At 50.4% G+C, this 14,648-nt stretch overlaps 1 protein-coding gene across 1 annotated transcript in view; it reads left to right on the forward strand.

Moving 5' to 3' along the window:
* The first annotated feature begins 597 nt into the window (after nt 1-597).
* KCNN1 (potassium calcium-activated channel subfamily N member 1) overlaps nt 598-14,648 on the forward strand; it is a 49,593-nt gene continuing 35,542 nt past the window's right edge. The window contains exon 1 of the mRNA XM_081319004.1: nt 598-692. The gene's annotated coding sequence lies outside the window, so the exon portion shown is untranslated. The remainder of the gene's footprint in view (nt 693-14,648) is intronic.

The following is a 14,648-nucleotide window of genomic DNA, read 5'->3' on the forward strand; positions in this document are numbered from 1 at the left end:
CCCCTCCCCCTCCGCGTTGGTCCCCCGCGGCCCCCCGCCCTGGGGATGAACCGGGCGCCCCCCCCCGCCAACCGGGCCTGGGGGCTGCGAGGCCGAAGCGTCCCCCCCCCCGCTCGTTGGCTTCGGCGGGGGCGGCGCCTGACGGCCCCCGTTCAGCGGGGAGCGAAGGGCTCGGCTCGGCCGCTTGGCTCTCGCGCAACGCGCTGCTGACCGCGCCGTCCGCGCTTTGCCCTCCGCCTCGCCAGGCGGGCTCCGCGGCTCCTTCCCCGGCTCCCGCTGCCCGCCCCGAGGGAGACCCCCACGGCCCCCCCTCGGCTGGGCGGTCCTCCCGCAGCTGCCCGGCCGGCCGGTTGGCTGGCCGGCCTCTGCGGGCAGAGGGGCTTCCCCGGCGCTGCCGCTGCGGCTCCGAGGGCGGGCGGGCGGGCGGGGGGCTCGGGGAAAGCCCGCCCCGCCCCTCCCTCTGCTTCCTGGCCGGCGGGAAGACGACCCGCCCGCCGGCCCGGCCCGCCCCCCGGAGGGCGACGAGCTCCTGGGGGGCGCCGGGCAGGGGTTGCTCCAGAGCCCGCCCCGAGGCGGCGGCGGCGGGGCTTCCTCTCCGGCGGGGCGGGATCCCGGCAGCCGGGCGCGGCGGGGCTTTTGTTCCCGGCTGGCGGGCGGCGCTGGAGCCTCGCGGCGGACGGAGGGCGGACGAGGTATTTGAGCGGGGCGGACGGGCGGGGGGGGGGACGGGGCCGCGCGGGCATCCTCAGCGCCGGCAGAAGCGGTTGCGCCCGCGGGCTGCGCCTCCTTCCGCCGCGCGTCCTGCCCGGGCAGCCGGCTCGGTCCTCGCCGGGTCCGGCCGCGGCGTCGCTCCGGCGCTGCCCCCGGCCGGCTCTGCCCTTGACGGCGGCGACTCCGGCTTTTGTCCCCGGGCGACTCCCGGGCTGCTGGCCGGGACGCCTGCTTATCTGCGCGGCTGCCGGCTGGAGGTCGCCTCCGGACTCCCCCCCCACAAAAGCGGCCCCGGGCTGTGGCGAAGGGGCCGGTGGGCAACTTGCGGTGGGGGTGTCGCGTTTGCCGAAGTTGGCGCCGCCAGTAAGCAACCCAAAGGCTCGCGAAGGGGGCCGGGAGCCTTTCCGGGGGTGCCGCTCAGCATTCACCCTTCGCTGCCTCTCCTGCAGCCACCGCCCCGGCACTCGTGCCAGGGGGGAGGCAGGAAACGTGCACCGCAACGCCCCCCCCCCGTCTATGTCCCAGTGGGTCAGTGTGCCCAGAGGCTGGGGCGGAGTGGTGGGAAGGAGGGAGGCCTTTGGTGGTGGGTCAGTTCAGCCGCATCCCTTCTGCTGCGGCTGTGTGAGTTGGCACCCCGTTGCCAGGGTGGTCTGGTTCTAAATTGTGTAATTTAACAATTTGCATCCTTGTAGACTGACCTAATCCCAACATCCCCTGAAGGAAAACGTGTGGAATATCATCTAATATACAGTAAGAAAAAAAGAATCTCCCGGAAGAGCTAAAAATCCTTTTTTAAAAATCCTTGTCGTGCTGGAGAGTGAGAAGGGTGGCATATAGATTTAACAAATAAATACGATCTCCCTGATTACTTCCTCAGGCCCGCTGGGGCATTCTGGGCCTTGAAGTCCACAGGCCTAAACGTTGCCAAGCTTGGACCCCCTCTGCTCTTAAGGCTGCCTGGCTAATTTTGAGGTGGGAAAACTCATCTACCCCTTGCTTGGGCACAACTAACCAGGTTTACATTTCCTGTGTAGGGAACGACACCCCAGGCAGAGAGAAACAAACCCCCTTCCCCACAGGGGTCAGCAGGTTCATTAGAACAGACTAGCAATGCCAGTTTGCACACCCCTGTATTGGGGCTGGGTTGCTGGCTGTCCTCTGAGTCAGGCATCTCCCCACCACGGAGGCAGGCAGAGAGAGAGAGGAAGAGAGAGGAAGGGGCACCTCCTGGTGCTCTTCTCTTTCTGATTTAAGGGCGTAAAAGACCACGTGCCCCCCTCCCATGGGCAGATGCCCAGGGCTTGCCAGCTCTCCTGAAGCTCTGTGTCCCTGGCACTGCCTCTGCCTTCGTGCCAGTTGTGGGCTTCCTCAGGTGCAGAAGCTGGAGGGGGAGGGGAGGTGGGAGGGGGGGGGGTCGCTGGCCCTGAGGATGGTTTGGCTTTTTAGATCTCCCGAGTACAGCTGTGGCAGGCAGACGGAGGAGGAAGTGGGTGTCTCCTCCCCAAGTCTGGAGCTGCAAAAGAGGGGGAGACCCCTTCACCCCTGAAATCTGGGCTCCGACTCTGCTCGGCCTGAGGCGGGGGGGGGGGGTGGGGGGGGTGGAGGGCGTTCGGCCACGGGAAGCCGAGGCGCAGCTGGAAGAGAGCGGCCTTGAATTGCCCCGGCCTCGCCCAGCCCGAGGCGGTTTCCATAGCGCCCACTCATCCCAGCTGTCCCTCGAAGTCATGAGGACTGGAAACCGAGGTTGAGGAGAGAAGCCATTGTTGGCCAGTTGTGTCACGCCCGACTCGGTCCTCGCTGGAGTTTCTTGGGTGAGAAACGGAACGTTTTGTTCTTCTTCCTCGAGGAAAAAACAGCCCGGCCGCCTTTTGGAAAAAAGCCCCCTTGGGACCCTCGCGAGGAAACCCGGCTTGAAGGCGCCAGCCCCGAGCCGAGGCCGCCTTCCCGGTTTGGCTGGCGCGGGGGCCGCCCCGGAGCCGGGAAAGGGGGGCGACCCCTCCCGCTCTCTTTCCAGCCGGAGACCACCCTTAGCGCCCCCCCGCCCCCCCCCCCAGGGCCGAGGTGAGTCTCTGCACGGCGGAGGCGCTTTTAATCTCCCTGCCGCAGGGCTGTTTTCGGCCCGTGTTTGCGTCTCCACAGGGACCCTGCCCAAGCAGCGCTGCCAGAGCCGCCCCCTCCCCGTTTCCTCCCAGCCTTTGTTTGGGGACTGAATGGCTGGCAGATGGTGGCGGTGACGGGAATCCCCCCAGCCGCTCCTGGTGGGCGATGATAAGAAGGGGAGGGGGGCGGGAGAAGTGGGCGTGCTGGGAAACACCCTCCCTTGTGGGTCTCCCCTGGCAAACTCCCATCTGGTAAATTCGCAAGATTTGGTTTTTCTCGCCATGTACATGTATACACCCGAACTAGACTGTGTTGTTTCTCTGTGTCGGAGAATATATGTGGGCATATGCAGTTTTTTTTGGGGGGGGTCATATTTATGTAAGTGTATACGGGAGGTGGTGACCCTTTGAGAGCTGAATGGAACGAAATGTCATTTTAATGTATGCTGATTAGTGTACATTTAAAGTGACAAAGTTTTTCTATTTCTTTTTCTATTTCTATTATTTCTATTTCTATTTCACTCCATTCCATTAAGATTCAAAACTCTTCTGGCGTTCTGACTTTGAGCGATGGGCAACAGGGGCCCCACCTGGGAATTGGGGCTGTGGTGGTGGGGGGTGTTGGGTACCCCTCTCAGCCCCTTTGCGCCCCTGTGCTTGCATCCCTTGCTCAGGGGAACCCAAAGGCCTCCACGGAGGACGGAGGTCACCGGCCTTCGGTGGGGGGGGAAAAGATTTATAGCGCCTCCCTTATGTGAGCCTCAATACAGGCTGTCCTCGGCTTAACAACCATTCGCTTAGTGACTCTTTGAAAAGAGTGGCGTGTTTTTCACAGTTACGACCCTTGCAGCCTCTTCAATGTCAGGTGGTCAATATTTGGCTTTATGGATTTATGACGGTCGCAGCATCCCGGGGTCACGTGATTCCCCCGTTTGTAACCTTTCCAGCTGGCTTCCGATAAGCAAAGTCAAAGGTGGAAGCTGGATTCATTTAATGACTGCATGATTCCCTTAACTGTGGAGAGAAAAGAGGCAAAATGGGGCAAAACAAATGTCTTGTTTAGTGGCAGAAATTTTGGGTGTGGCCGTGGGCCTAGAGAACCGGCTGAATTTGCCTTTGGTTGATCCAGTTAAAAAGGGAAAGAAAGTGAACGAGGCCACTAGTGCTTGACACACCCACAAATCCCCCAAAGATTATTTTGAATTTAAGACGGAAAGTCAGATCCAAAAGGCCTATTTTCAATGAATTTAAGGAATCCGTTCTTTTTCATGGTAACTTCTGGGGAACTCAGACATCCTTGCAAGTTATGCATGCACCTTATCCACAGGCAGGCAGATGGATTTTATAAAAAAAATCACTGCATCTCAAAACACCCAGGGATAGGGCCTTCTCGGTGGGAGCGCCTGCCCTCTGGAACCAGCTGCCGGTGGAGTTGAGGACTGCCCCCGACCTCCGATCATTCCGCCGGGGCCTGAAGACCTGGCTCTTTGAGCTCCCAGGCCCAGGCTGAGGAGAAATTTTTAATTGGGGTTTTAATGTATACAGGGTAATTTAATATTTTTTTAATTGGTTTTTTAACTTTTGTATGGTGGATTTTAATTCCCTGTAAACCGCCCTGAGTCCTCAGGGAATAGGGCGGTATATAAATGTAACTATAAATAAATAAATAAATAAAATAACAAGATAATAATAATAATATAATAATAGAGTTGGAAGGGACCTCAGCGGTCTTCTAGTGCTTCTGCAGGAGACCCTGTGCCACTGCAGACAAATGCATAATGATGATGATGATGATAAAATTATTATTATTATTATTATTATTATTATTATTATTATTATTATTATTATTATTATTATTATTATTATTATTATTGGAAATACCTGGTTGATACCTAGGATGCTGGCAGCAACCCGTGTCAACCATTAGTGCCCGTCAGTTTGAGTGTTCAGCTGACTGAGGTTCATGTTTTATGAATACAAGTATAACAACAACAACAATAATAATAATGTTGGAAGGGACCTTGGAGATCTTCTAGTTCTCCTGCAGGAGACCCTGTGCCATTCCAGACAAATGCTTGTCCGGTCTCTTCTTAAATACCTCTAGCATTCACAGCTTCTGGAGGCAGGTTGTTCCACTGGCTAATTGTTCTCACTGTCAGGAAATTTCTCCTTAGTTCCAGGTTGCTTCTCTCTTTGGTTAGTTTCCATCTGTTGTTTCTTGTCCTCCCTTCAGGTGCTTTGGAGAACAGGTGGAAACCCCCCCCTTCCTTGTGGCAGCCCCTCAAATATTGGAAAGCTACTATCATGTGTAGTCCTAGACGAGTCCTCCTTTTCTCTAGACTGGCCAAACCCACTTCCTGTAACTCTTCTTCATACATTTTAGCCTCCAGCCTCCTGATCATCTTCGTTGCTCTTCTCTGCACTCTTTCTAGAGTCCCAGCATCTTTTTTTTGTATTGTGGTGACCAAAACCAGGAGCCTTGGTGGAGCAGTGGGCTGATGCCTCCGTAAGTAACACCAGCTGCCTGCAATTAGTGCAGGTTTGCGTCCCACCAGGCTCAAGGTTGACTCAGCCTTCCATCCTTCCCAGGTAGATAAAATGAGGACCCAGATTGTTGGAGGCAATTAAGCTGACTTTGTAATAATGCCGCTTGGGGGGGGCGAAAGCCCTAATAAGCAGGCATATACGTAGAATGAAGGCTACTGCTAAGCACATTGATTTGTGCTTCTTAGATTGTAAGCCGCCCTGAGTCTTCGGAGAAGGGCGGGATATAAATGGGATTAAAAAATAAAACTGGCAATCAAAATTTAATTATATAGACTGAAAGACACAAGGCAGCTTATATTAAAAATTCACTAAGAATGGACAAGAAACACGGGACTTCATATGGCCATATTACAGGGAAGCCCGTGAGAATCAAGACTTGCCTACGTCTGCTCAGTTGTGGGCAAGATTTTGAAAACCTCATTCACTGCGTCATGTGCCGGCAGGAAGACCCGACACATTGTAGAAGTGACAGCTTTTCATATCTGCTTCTGGAAATGTTTGTCAGCCTGGCTGAGTTTAAGGTGTGGACTTCAACTCCCAAAAATCCCCAGCCAGCGTTGCTTTCCAGGGTACTCCATCCAGAGCAGATGGCCCAAATTTGTCTGTTAACTAAACTTGCCCCCCACGGAGATCTGAACGTCTCTTTTCCGTTTATAGACAATGTGATGTACTAATCATTTCGAATATCCACAGCACAGTTTAAAACCAATCCCTTCGTAAAGGCCATCGGCTACCGACCAGTAAAAAAAGGTCAAAACTAAAAGAACTGCAATGATTAAGAGGGTTAAGAGTTACCTCTACATTTAGTCTCCGTCTGGTTGGGCTTCCAAGAGCGGCTTCCTGAAAGGGGGTGAGGCACAAAAACAGCCCCTTCCCCCCCCACCCGCTCCGCAATAATCACTAACTGTCAAGATTGAGGGGCTGAAACAGCCTTCCGGGACTTGAGGGGTTGGCACAAAGAAGTGTGTGTGTGTGTGTGTGAACCTCTGTTTCAAAGCATTGGAGCGCAAAATGAAACAACGGATGGAAACTCATCAAGCAGAGAAGCAACTTAGAATTAAGGAGAAATTTCCTGACAGTGAGGACAGTTAATCAGTGGAACAACCTGCCACCAGAAGTGGTGAATGCTCCCACACTGGAGGTTTTTAAGAAGAGACTGGACAGCCATTTGTCTGAAATGGTATAGGGTTTCCTGCCTGGGCAGGGGGTTGGACTAGATGACCTCCAAGGTCCCCTCCAACATCATACTGTTGTTGTTGTTATTCTCTGAAAACGAATTCAGTTGATGCCACTTTCCCTTCATTTTTGGTTGCCACAGAATTGGGAGGGGTGATGAGTGTTTTATCTTAGGCATAACAATATCGTGTTCTGTGAGAACCATTGCTAACTGCATTTTGGCAGGCTGTAGTTTCCATTACAGATTTTATTTTCCTGGGCTCCAAGATCACCGCAGATGGGGACTGTAGCTAAGAAATTAAAAAAGGCTTGGTCCTGGGGAGGAAAGCCATGGCAAATCTAGACAGCACACTAAAAAGCAGAGACATCACCCTGTCAACAAAAGTGCGTATAGTCAAGGCTATGGTCTTCCCAGTTGCAATGTATGGCAGTGAAAGCTGGACCATAAGAAAGGCTGAGCTCCAAAGAATGGAGGCCTTTGAACTCTGGTGCTGGAGAAGACTCCTGCGAGTTCCTTGGACTGCAAGGTGATCCAACCGGTCAGTCCTAGAGGAGATCAACCCTGACTGCTCTTTAGAAGGCCAGATCCTGAAGCTAAAACGCAAATCCTTTGGCCACCTAATGAGAAGGAAGGACTCCCTGGAGAAGAGCCTAATGCTGGGAAAGATTGAGGGCAAGAGAAGAAGGGGACGACAGAGAACGAGGTGGCTGGATGGAGTCACTGAAGCAGGAGGCGTGAGCTTAAATGGACTCCAGAAGATGGTAGAGGACAGGAATGCCTGGAGGAACGTTGTCCGTGGGGTTGCGATGGGTCGGACACAACTTTGCAGCTAACAACAACAGTTTCCATTAGAAAACCCCTGCTAGTAGTTAATTGGGGAATGTGATTAATGACAATACTGGGGTGGGAAGTTTAATTCTGTAACTGTAACCTTTGCTGGGGGGGAGGGGGAGGGTGTTTCATTTTTGAGTTTACCTTTGAAGGTGTCGATATTATGTAGCTAAATAAATATGTTCTCTAAGGAAATTCTTTTTGCTTTGGAGTTCTTTTTTTTTGGTCTCATTTTTTGGAACCATGACGTTGTTGTTCTTGTTGTTGTTGTTGTTGTTGTTGTTATTGATCATCGCACAGTCAGCCAGATGTTCAGACTGGATTCGGCATTTTTGTCTACCTATCGATGATGATGATGATATAAAACTTTTATTCATAAAACATGAAACTCGGTCAACTGAACACTCAAATTGACTGGCACTAACGGTTGACAAGGGTTGCTGCCAGCATCCTAGGTATCAACCAGGTATCTCCTTAAAATGTAAGATGTTCCGAGTAGCACAGTTTTTTTGTAGCTTCACTGAAGTTATTGCAGGAAGCTGCAATTTCTTGATATGTTTTGCAAAGTTTTTGGACATAGTTCCCAGTGCCCCGATGACAATGGGTATCACTGTTACGCGTTTCATCTATAGTCGCGCAGTTTCGATGGTCGGGTTGCGGTATTTCGTAATTTTTTCCAGTTCTTTTTCTTCGACTCTGGCATCTCCTGGTACAGCCATATCAATCAGCTGTACGCTTTGGTTCTCTACGACTGCGATATCTGGCGTGTTGTGTTCCAAATGGCAATCTGTATTCGGAAGTCCCACAAGATCTTCACCCTATTATTATTATTATTGTTGTTGTTGTTGTTGTTATATGGCATGGAGTCTCCTGCCTGAGCAGGGGGCTGGACTAGAATAGGGCTTTTCAACCAGTGGTACGGGTACCACCTGTGGTACATTGGCACCTGGCAGGTGGTACGTGACCATCCTAGAAAAGTAGTGGGGGAGGGGAATGAGCTGAACCAGTGGCAGCACCTCACAAGCCTGAGTAAGAGGCGGCTGGAGCTGCAGGGTTGTCGGGGCTCAGTAGAAGCGCCAGGATCAGCGCCAGGCTCCAGCTGGAGCTCGGCACTGATCCTGGCGCTTCTGAGCCCAGAAGTAGCACCGATCAGCTGGAATGTTGGAGTATCTCCAGGGTCTTGTGCTTTACGTTCAATGCTTGGCAACTGATTCATATATTTATTTATTTTTTTATTTTAATTCCATTTATATCCCATCCTTCTCCGAAGACTCAGGGCGGCTTACAAGCTTAGCAGTAGCCTTCATACTATGTATATGCCTGCTTGTTAGGGCTTTCACACACACCCCCAAGCGGCATTATTACAAAGTCAGCTTAATTGCCCCCAACAATCTGGGTCCTCATTTTACCTACCTGGGAAGGACGGAAGGCTGAGTCAACCTTGAGCACTAATGGCAGGCAGCTGGTGTTACTTGAGGAGGCATCAGCCCACGGCTCCACCAAGGTCAAGTGTCCCAGGGATATGTGAAGGGACCGAAACCTGCTGCAACCACCCAGCAGATGGGGGGAATAAAAACCAAACACCCCCCACCTCACCACCGGGCAGGCTTGGGGGGCACTTTTTCAGTGCCATTGTAAGTTCGAACAGTCACTAAGTGAACTGTTGTAAGTCGAGGACTACCCGTACTTCATCACTTTTTCCTTTTTTTTTTTTGGTCATTAAGTTTTTGACACCTTGCTAGGCGACTGGTGGTACTCAGATGCTGCCATATCGTAAAAGTGGTACAGTGGATGAAAAGGTTGAAAAGCCCTGGACTAGATGACCTCCAAGGTCCCTCCCAGCCCTATTAGAATGCTCGCTCACAAAGAGATGGACGGACGAAGCATCCAGCCTTGTCGCCTCCCCCCCCGCCTCCTCCTGGCTCGGCCAGGTCTTCTCTTGGGGGAGGGAGCCGCTTCTCTGACTTCCCAGCCAGCCAGACAGAGGTGGCCTTCCTGGCAGGGGCGTCTCGTGACTAACGTCTGTCTTGTCCTCAGCTGTGAACAGTTGAGACGGCCTGTCGGAGGAAGGTCCCCGTGCAGTTGCTCCTCAGCTCAGGGTTCTCGGTGCCCTCGTCAAGCAGGTGGGGGCGCCCGGCTGCCCCGCGTGAGAAAGGGGGCTTGCAGGGCCAGCGAAGTCTCCGACGGGGGCAGCCAGGAGGAACGCTGGGCCGGAAGGCCTCCCTGGCCCGCCTCCTCCCCTGCAGCAGGGGTCAGGCTAGAAGACCTCCGAGGTCCCTCCCAACTCTTCTCTTATTCTGTTATCCTGCAGCCGGGGGCCAGGCGGCAGGGTGGGCCCGGCCCAAGGTGACCACTGTCTTCAGATCTGCAGGAGAGGCTCTCCGGTGCCCTGAGGCTGCCCGGGGGGGAGGGGGCTTCATCTGCCTTTCCAAGAGCCAGGAAGGTGCCCCTCCATGGCCTCCGCTGGGCTATCCTGGGCAGAGGCATTCCAACCGTTTGACACTTGAGGGTGGAAACGTTTCTCTGTGTGTGTGTGTTCACGTGTGCGTGCACTCATGAACTGCCCTGGCGTGCCCTCCCTGCTTGTGCCTTTGACCGCTGCAGAAGCAGGCGTTCACACCCAAGTGGTGGGCCTCTTCTCTGAAACCTGCCTGAACATTGGCAGGAATAGAATAGAGCTGGAAGGGACCTTGGAGGTCTTCTAGTCCAGCCCCCCGCACGAGCAGGGGAACCTACACCATCTCAGACAAGTGACTGTCTGGCCTCTTCTTAAAAATCTCCAGTCACGGAGCGCCCACGATTTCTGGAGGCAGAAGCTGCCCCCCTCTTCTTTGTTGGGATGCTGCTCTCCTATCGTTCCTCGTCCTTCTCTTCATTAGGCTAGACTAGATTATTAATTAGAAGGTTTGAACTTCAGGGTTAAACTGGGGGGAGGGAGGGGCTACCCTTGATGCTCTTGGAGCTTGGCTATTTTCTTGCACTGTCGAAGTAGCACTGATGTTGCTACCTCTGTAAGAAAACAACCAAGCTCAAAGAGGACCCCCCCTTCCCAACTAAGCTTGTGCCATCATCTTTATTACTGCAAGATAATCAGCCACGTAACTCTTCCAAGACTTACAGTGAATCGGTTTGTAAGCCTCTCCTTCGCTGCCCCCCCATGCAGACTATTCTATTCTGTTGTGTTCTGTTCTGTTGTGTTCTGTTCTGTTCCGTTCCATTCCATTCTCTACTCTACTCTACTCAACTGTATTCTATTCTGTTCTCTATTCTATTTATTCCATATTCTATTCTACTCTACTCTACTCTACTCTACTCTACTCTACTCTACTCTACTCTACTCTATTCTGTTCTCTATTCTATTTATTCCATATTCTACTCTACTCTACTCTACTCTACTCTACTCTACTCTACTCTACTCTACTCTATTCTATTCTGTTCTCTATTCTATTTATTCCATATTCTATTCTACTCTACTCTACTCTACTCTACTCTACTCTACTCTATTCTGTTCTCTATTCTATTTATTCCATATTCTATTCTATTCTATTCTACTCTACTCTACTCTACTCTACTCAACTGTATTCTATTCTGTTCTCTATTCTATTTATTCCATATTCTATTCTACTCTACTCTACTCTACTCTATTCTATTCTGTTCTCTATTCTATTTATTCCATATTCTACTCTACTCTACTCTACTCTATTCTACTCTACTCTATTCTATTCTGTTCTCTATTCTATTTATTCCATATTCTATTCTATTCTATTCTACTCTACTCTACTCTACTCTACTCAACTGTATTCTATTCTGTTCTCTATTCTATTTATTCCATATTCTATTCTACTCTACTCTACTCTACTCTATTCTATTCTGTTCTCTATTCTATTTATTCCATATTCTACTCTACTCTACTCTACTCTACTCTACTCTACTCTACTCTACTCTACTCTATTCTACTCTACTCTATTCTATTCTGTTCTCTATTCTATTTATTCCATATTCTATTCTATTCTATTCTGTTCTACTCTACTCTACTCTACTCTACTCAACTGTATTCTATTCTGTTCTCTATTCTATTTATTCCATATTCTATTCTACTCTACTCTACTCTACTCTATTCTGTTCTCTATTCTATTTATTCCATATTCTATTCTATTCTATTCTATTCTATTCTATTCTATTCTATTCTATTCTATTCTATTCTATTCTATTCTACTCTACTCTACTCTACTCTACTCTACTCTACTCTACTCTACTCTACTCTACTGTATTCTATTCTGTTCTCTATTCTATTTATTCCATATTCTATTCTACTCTACTCTACTCTACTCTACTCTACTCTACTGTATTCTATTCTGTTCTCTATTCTATTTATTCCATATTCTATTCTATTCTATTCTATTCTATTCTGTTCTACTCTACTCTACTCTACTCTACTCTACTCTACTCAACTGTATTCTATTCTGTTCTCTATTCTATTTATTCCATATTCTATTCTACTCTACTCTACTCTACTCTACTCTACTCTACTCTACTCTACTCTACTCTACTTTACTCTTTTCTGTTCTGTTCTATGCAACCTCTGTTAAATCCAAGTCCTCCCAGCCCTGATACGATTCCCCCCCACCCTGAGAGTCTGCTCTGAACCCCCAGGCAGGGAGGGGTCTGGTAGGCAGGCCTGGGGATGACCAGGCGCCTAGGGCAGGGCAAGGCATCCACCCCAGTCCTGAGCATCCTCTCTCTCTGCGCTTCCCTGGCCCATCGGTGGTGCCCCCAAAGCAATACTTATGCAGTCCTCCATTTACAACAATTCATTTAATGACCATTTGAAGTTACGAGGGCAGTGACAAAAAGAGACTTATGACCGTTTTTCACCCTTATGGCTGTCGCAGCATCCATATGGTCAGGTGATCAAAATTCAGATGCTTGGCAACTGACTCCTATTTATGACAGTCGTGGCGTCCCAGGGTCACGTGATCTCCTTTAGCAACCCTCTGACCAGCAAAGTCCGTGGGGGAAGCCAGATTCAGTAAACAACTGTGTCACTAAACAACTGCAGTGATTCACTTAACAACTATAATAATAATAATAAAGTTGGAAGGGATCTTGGAGGTCATCTAGTCCAACCCCTTGCTCAGGCAGGAAACCCTATACCATTTCAGACAAATGGCTGTCCAGTCTCTTCTTAAAAACTTCCAGTGTTGGAGCATTCACCGCTTCTGGAGGCAGGTAGTTCCACTGGCTAATTGTTAACTGTGGCGAGAAAGGTCATCAAATGGGGCAAAATTCACTTAAGGACTGTCTTGCTTAGCCACAAAAATTTGGGGAACAGTTGTGATTGTAAGTTCTGGCCCTGCCTGTACCAGATTGCAGGAACTCACAATTGCCGCCCTTCCTTGCCTGAAGGACGCCCGCCGTTCGTTCTCTGGAACGTTGTCCTGAGGTTTCGCACTGCCCAGATTTTGTGGTGACAATAATATTTGTACCGCAGGAGCTTTAAGCGCCTGGCCTGAGGTTCTTTGCCAAAGCAGCCGCGCTGGTGCCACTCCAAGACCAATAACCGCAGACCGCCCATATTGGACTCCTCTTTCCTTCTGTAAGGTGTCCTTGGCTGCCGTTCTGCTCTCAGCAGAGTTGGCAATTTTGACCAAGCAGGATTCGCTCTGCCTGCAGAAACAGATTGATGTAGTTTTAAAATCATCACCCAGCTTGCCAGCTTCATTTTTTTCATCCGTCGGAATTACAAGAGAGATTTAATCCACTTTGGAAAGGGTTCTGTTAGCTTCTGTCGCCTATCCCGTTCCAGGCGTGTTGAGAGGGACCTGTCTTGGCTGTGGCGTTTCCCTGTGGCCCTGATCCTCCTTCCTTGTGTTGCCTTCAGAGGCGATTCTGCAGCATTCATGCCTCGTGCAGCTCAATACCAGTAGCAAAGATCTCTTCTCCTTGGTGCATTTCTGATACTGCGCACCCTTGATTCTCACGGTTTGAAGATGCGTGGACTTCAGCTCCCAGAATTCCCCAGCCACCTATGCTTGATTATTGGTTTTGGAGTCGCACCAGCGTGGCTGCTTTGGTAAAGAATCACAGACCAGGAGCTTAAAGCGGCTGAGACACTCGCTACGCTGGCTGGGGGATTCTGGGAGTTGAAATCCACGCATCTTCCAACTGCCAAGATTGAAAAACATTTTAAGTTATCTCTAAAATGCTGCTCAGATTCAGAATATGGTGTAAGACATGTATCAGAAGTTCCACTGTGTAATTGCATTGATAAGACTGTGCCATGCAGATCTGATGGGTGCCTGTTTCATTTGCATTACCCCGTTCTTTATGTACAGTATGCCCTGCTGCACTCTTTTTAAACTAATAGTTTGAAATGGTTTACACCAATAGTTTGCACCTGGGCGGGAAAAACCACAGTACAAGTACAGACTGGGCGAGATCTGGCTCAAGAAGAAGCAGCTGCGAGAGGGACCTTGGAGTCCTAGTGGAGGATCCCTTGACCGTGAGCTAACACCATCCTGGGCTGCATGAACAGAGGCATTGAATCAAAATCACCTGAAGTATTAGTACCGCTTCGTAAAGGCTTAGTAAGGCCACACCTGGAATACCTGCATCCAGGTTTGGTCACCGCATTACAAAAAAAAATAAATGTTGAGACTTTGGACAAAGTGCAGAGAAGAGCAACTAAGAGGATCCAAGGCCTGGAGGCTAAAACGTAGGAAGAACGGCTGCAGGATTTGGGAATGGCCAGTCTAGAGAAAGGAAGGAAGGCCTAGGGGAGTCATGGTAGCAGCCTCTCAGCATTTGAGGGGCTGCCACAAGGTGGAGGGGTTCAATTTATCCTCCAAGGCACCTGAAGGCAAGGCAGGAAAGAATGGATGGAAAGTGATAAAGGAAAGAAGCAACCTGGAATTAAGGAGAAGTTTCCTGATAACAACTTGATAGGTCTTATTATTATTATCTACTTGGCCGACTACTTTTTCAGTGTACTGGCCACGTAATGCTTGGTCCTCCCACTAGTCAGGTGTCCTGCTTGAGCAGCAGGTTGGACTGGAAGACCCCCAAGGCCCCAGCTCGGTTCTGAACTGAATTGGTTAGGAGGTGGTGCAAACAAGGGGCTGGGGGCTCTTTCTGTGCTTCCCGCTGGATGCTGTTCACTGCAGATTCCTCCTTTTATATCTGCACTCGGCTTCTGGACCTCGACCTCGGCCGTGGGGAAACGGCATGGTATGTTTTTGCGCTCTGTATGCCCTCCTGGAAGGCGCAATCTCTCCCTGTTTTTT

This window comes from Vipera berus (genome assembly GCF_964194415.1).
Source record: "Vipera berus genome assembly, chromosome: 1".
In the NCBI taxonomy this organism is placed as follows: domain Eukaryota; kingdom Metazoa; phylum Chordata; class Lepidosauria; order Squamata; family Viperidae; genus Vipera; species Vipera berus.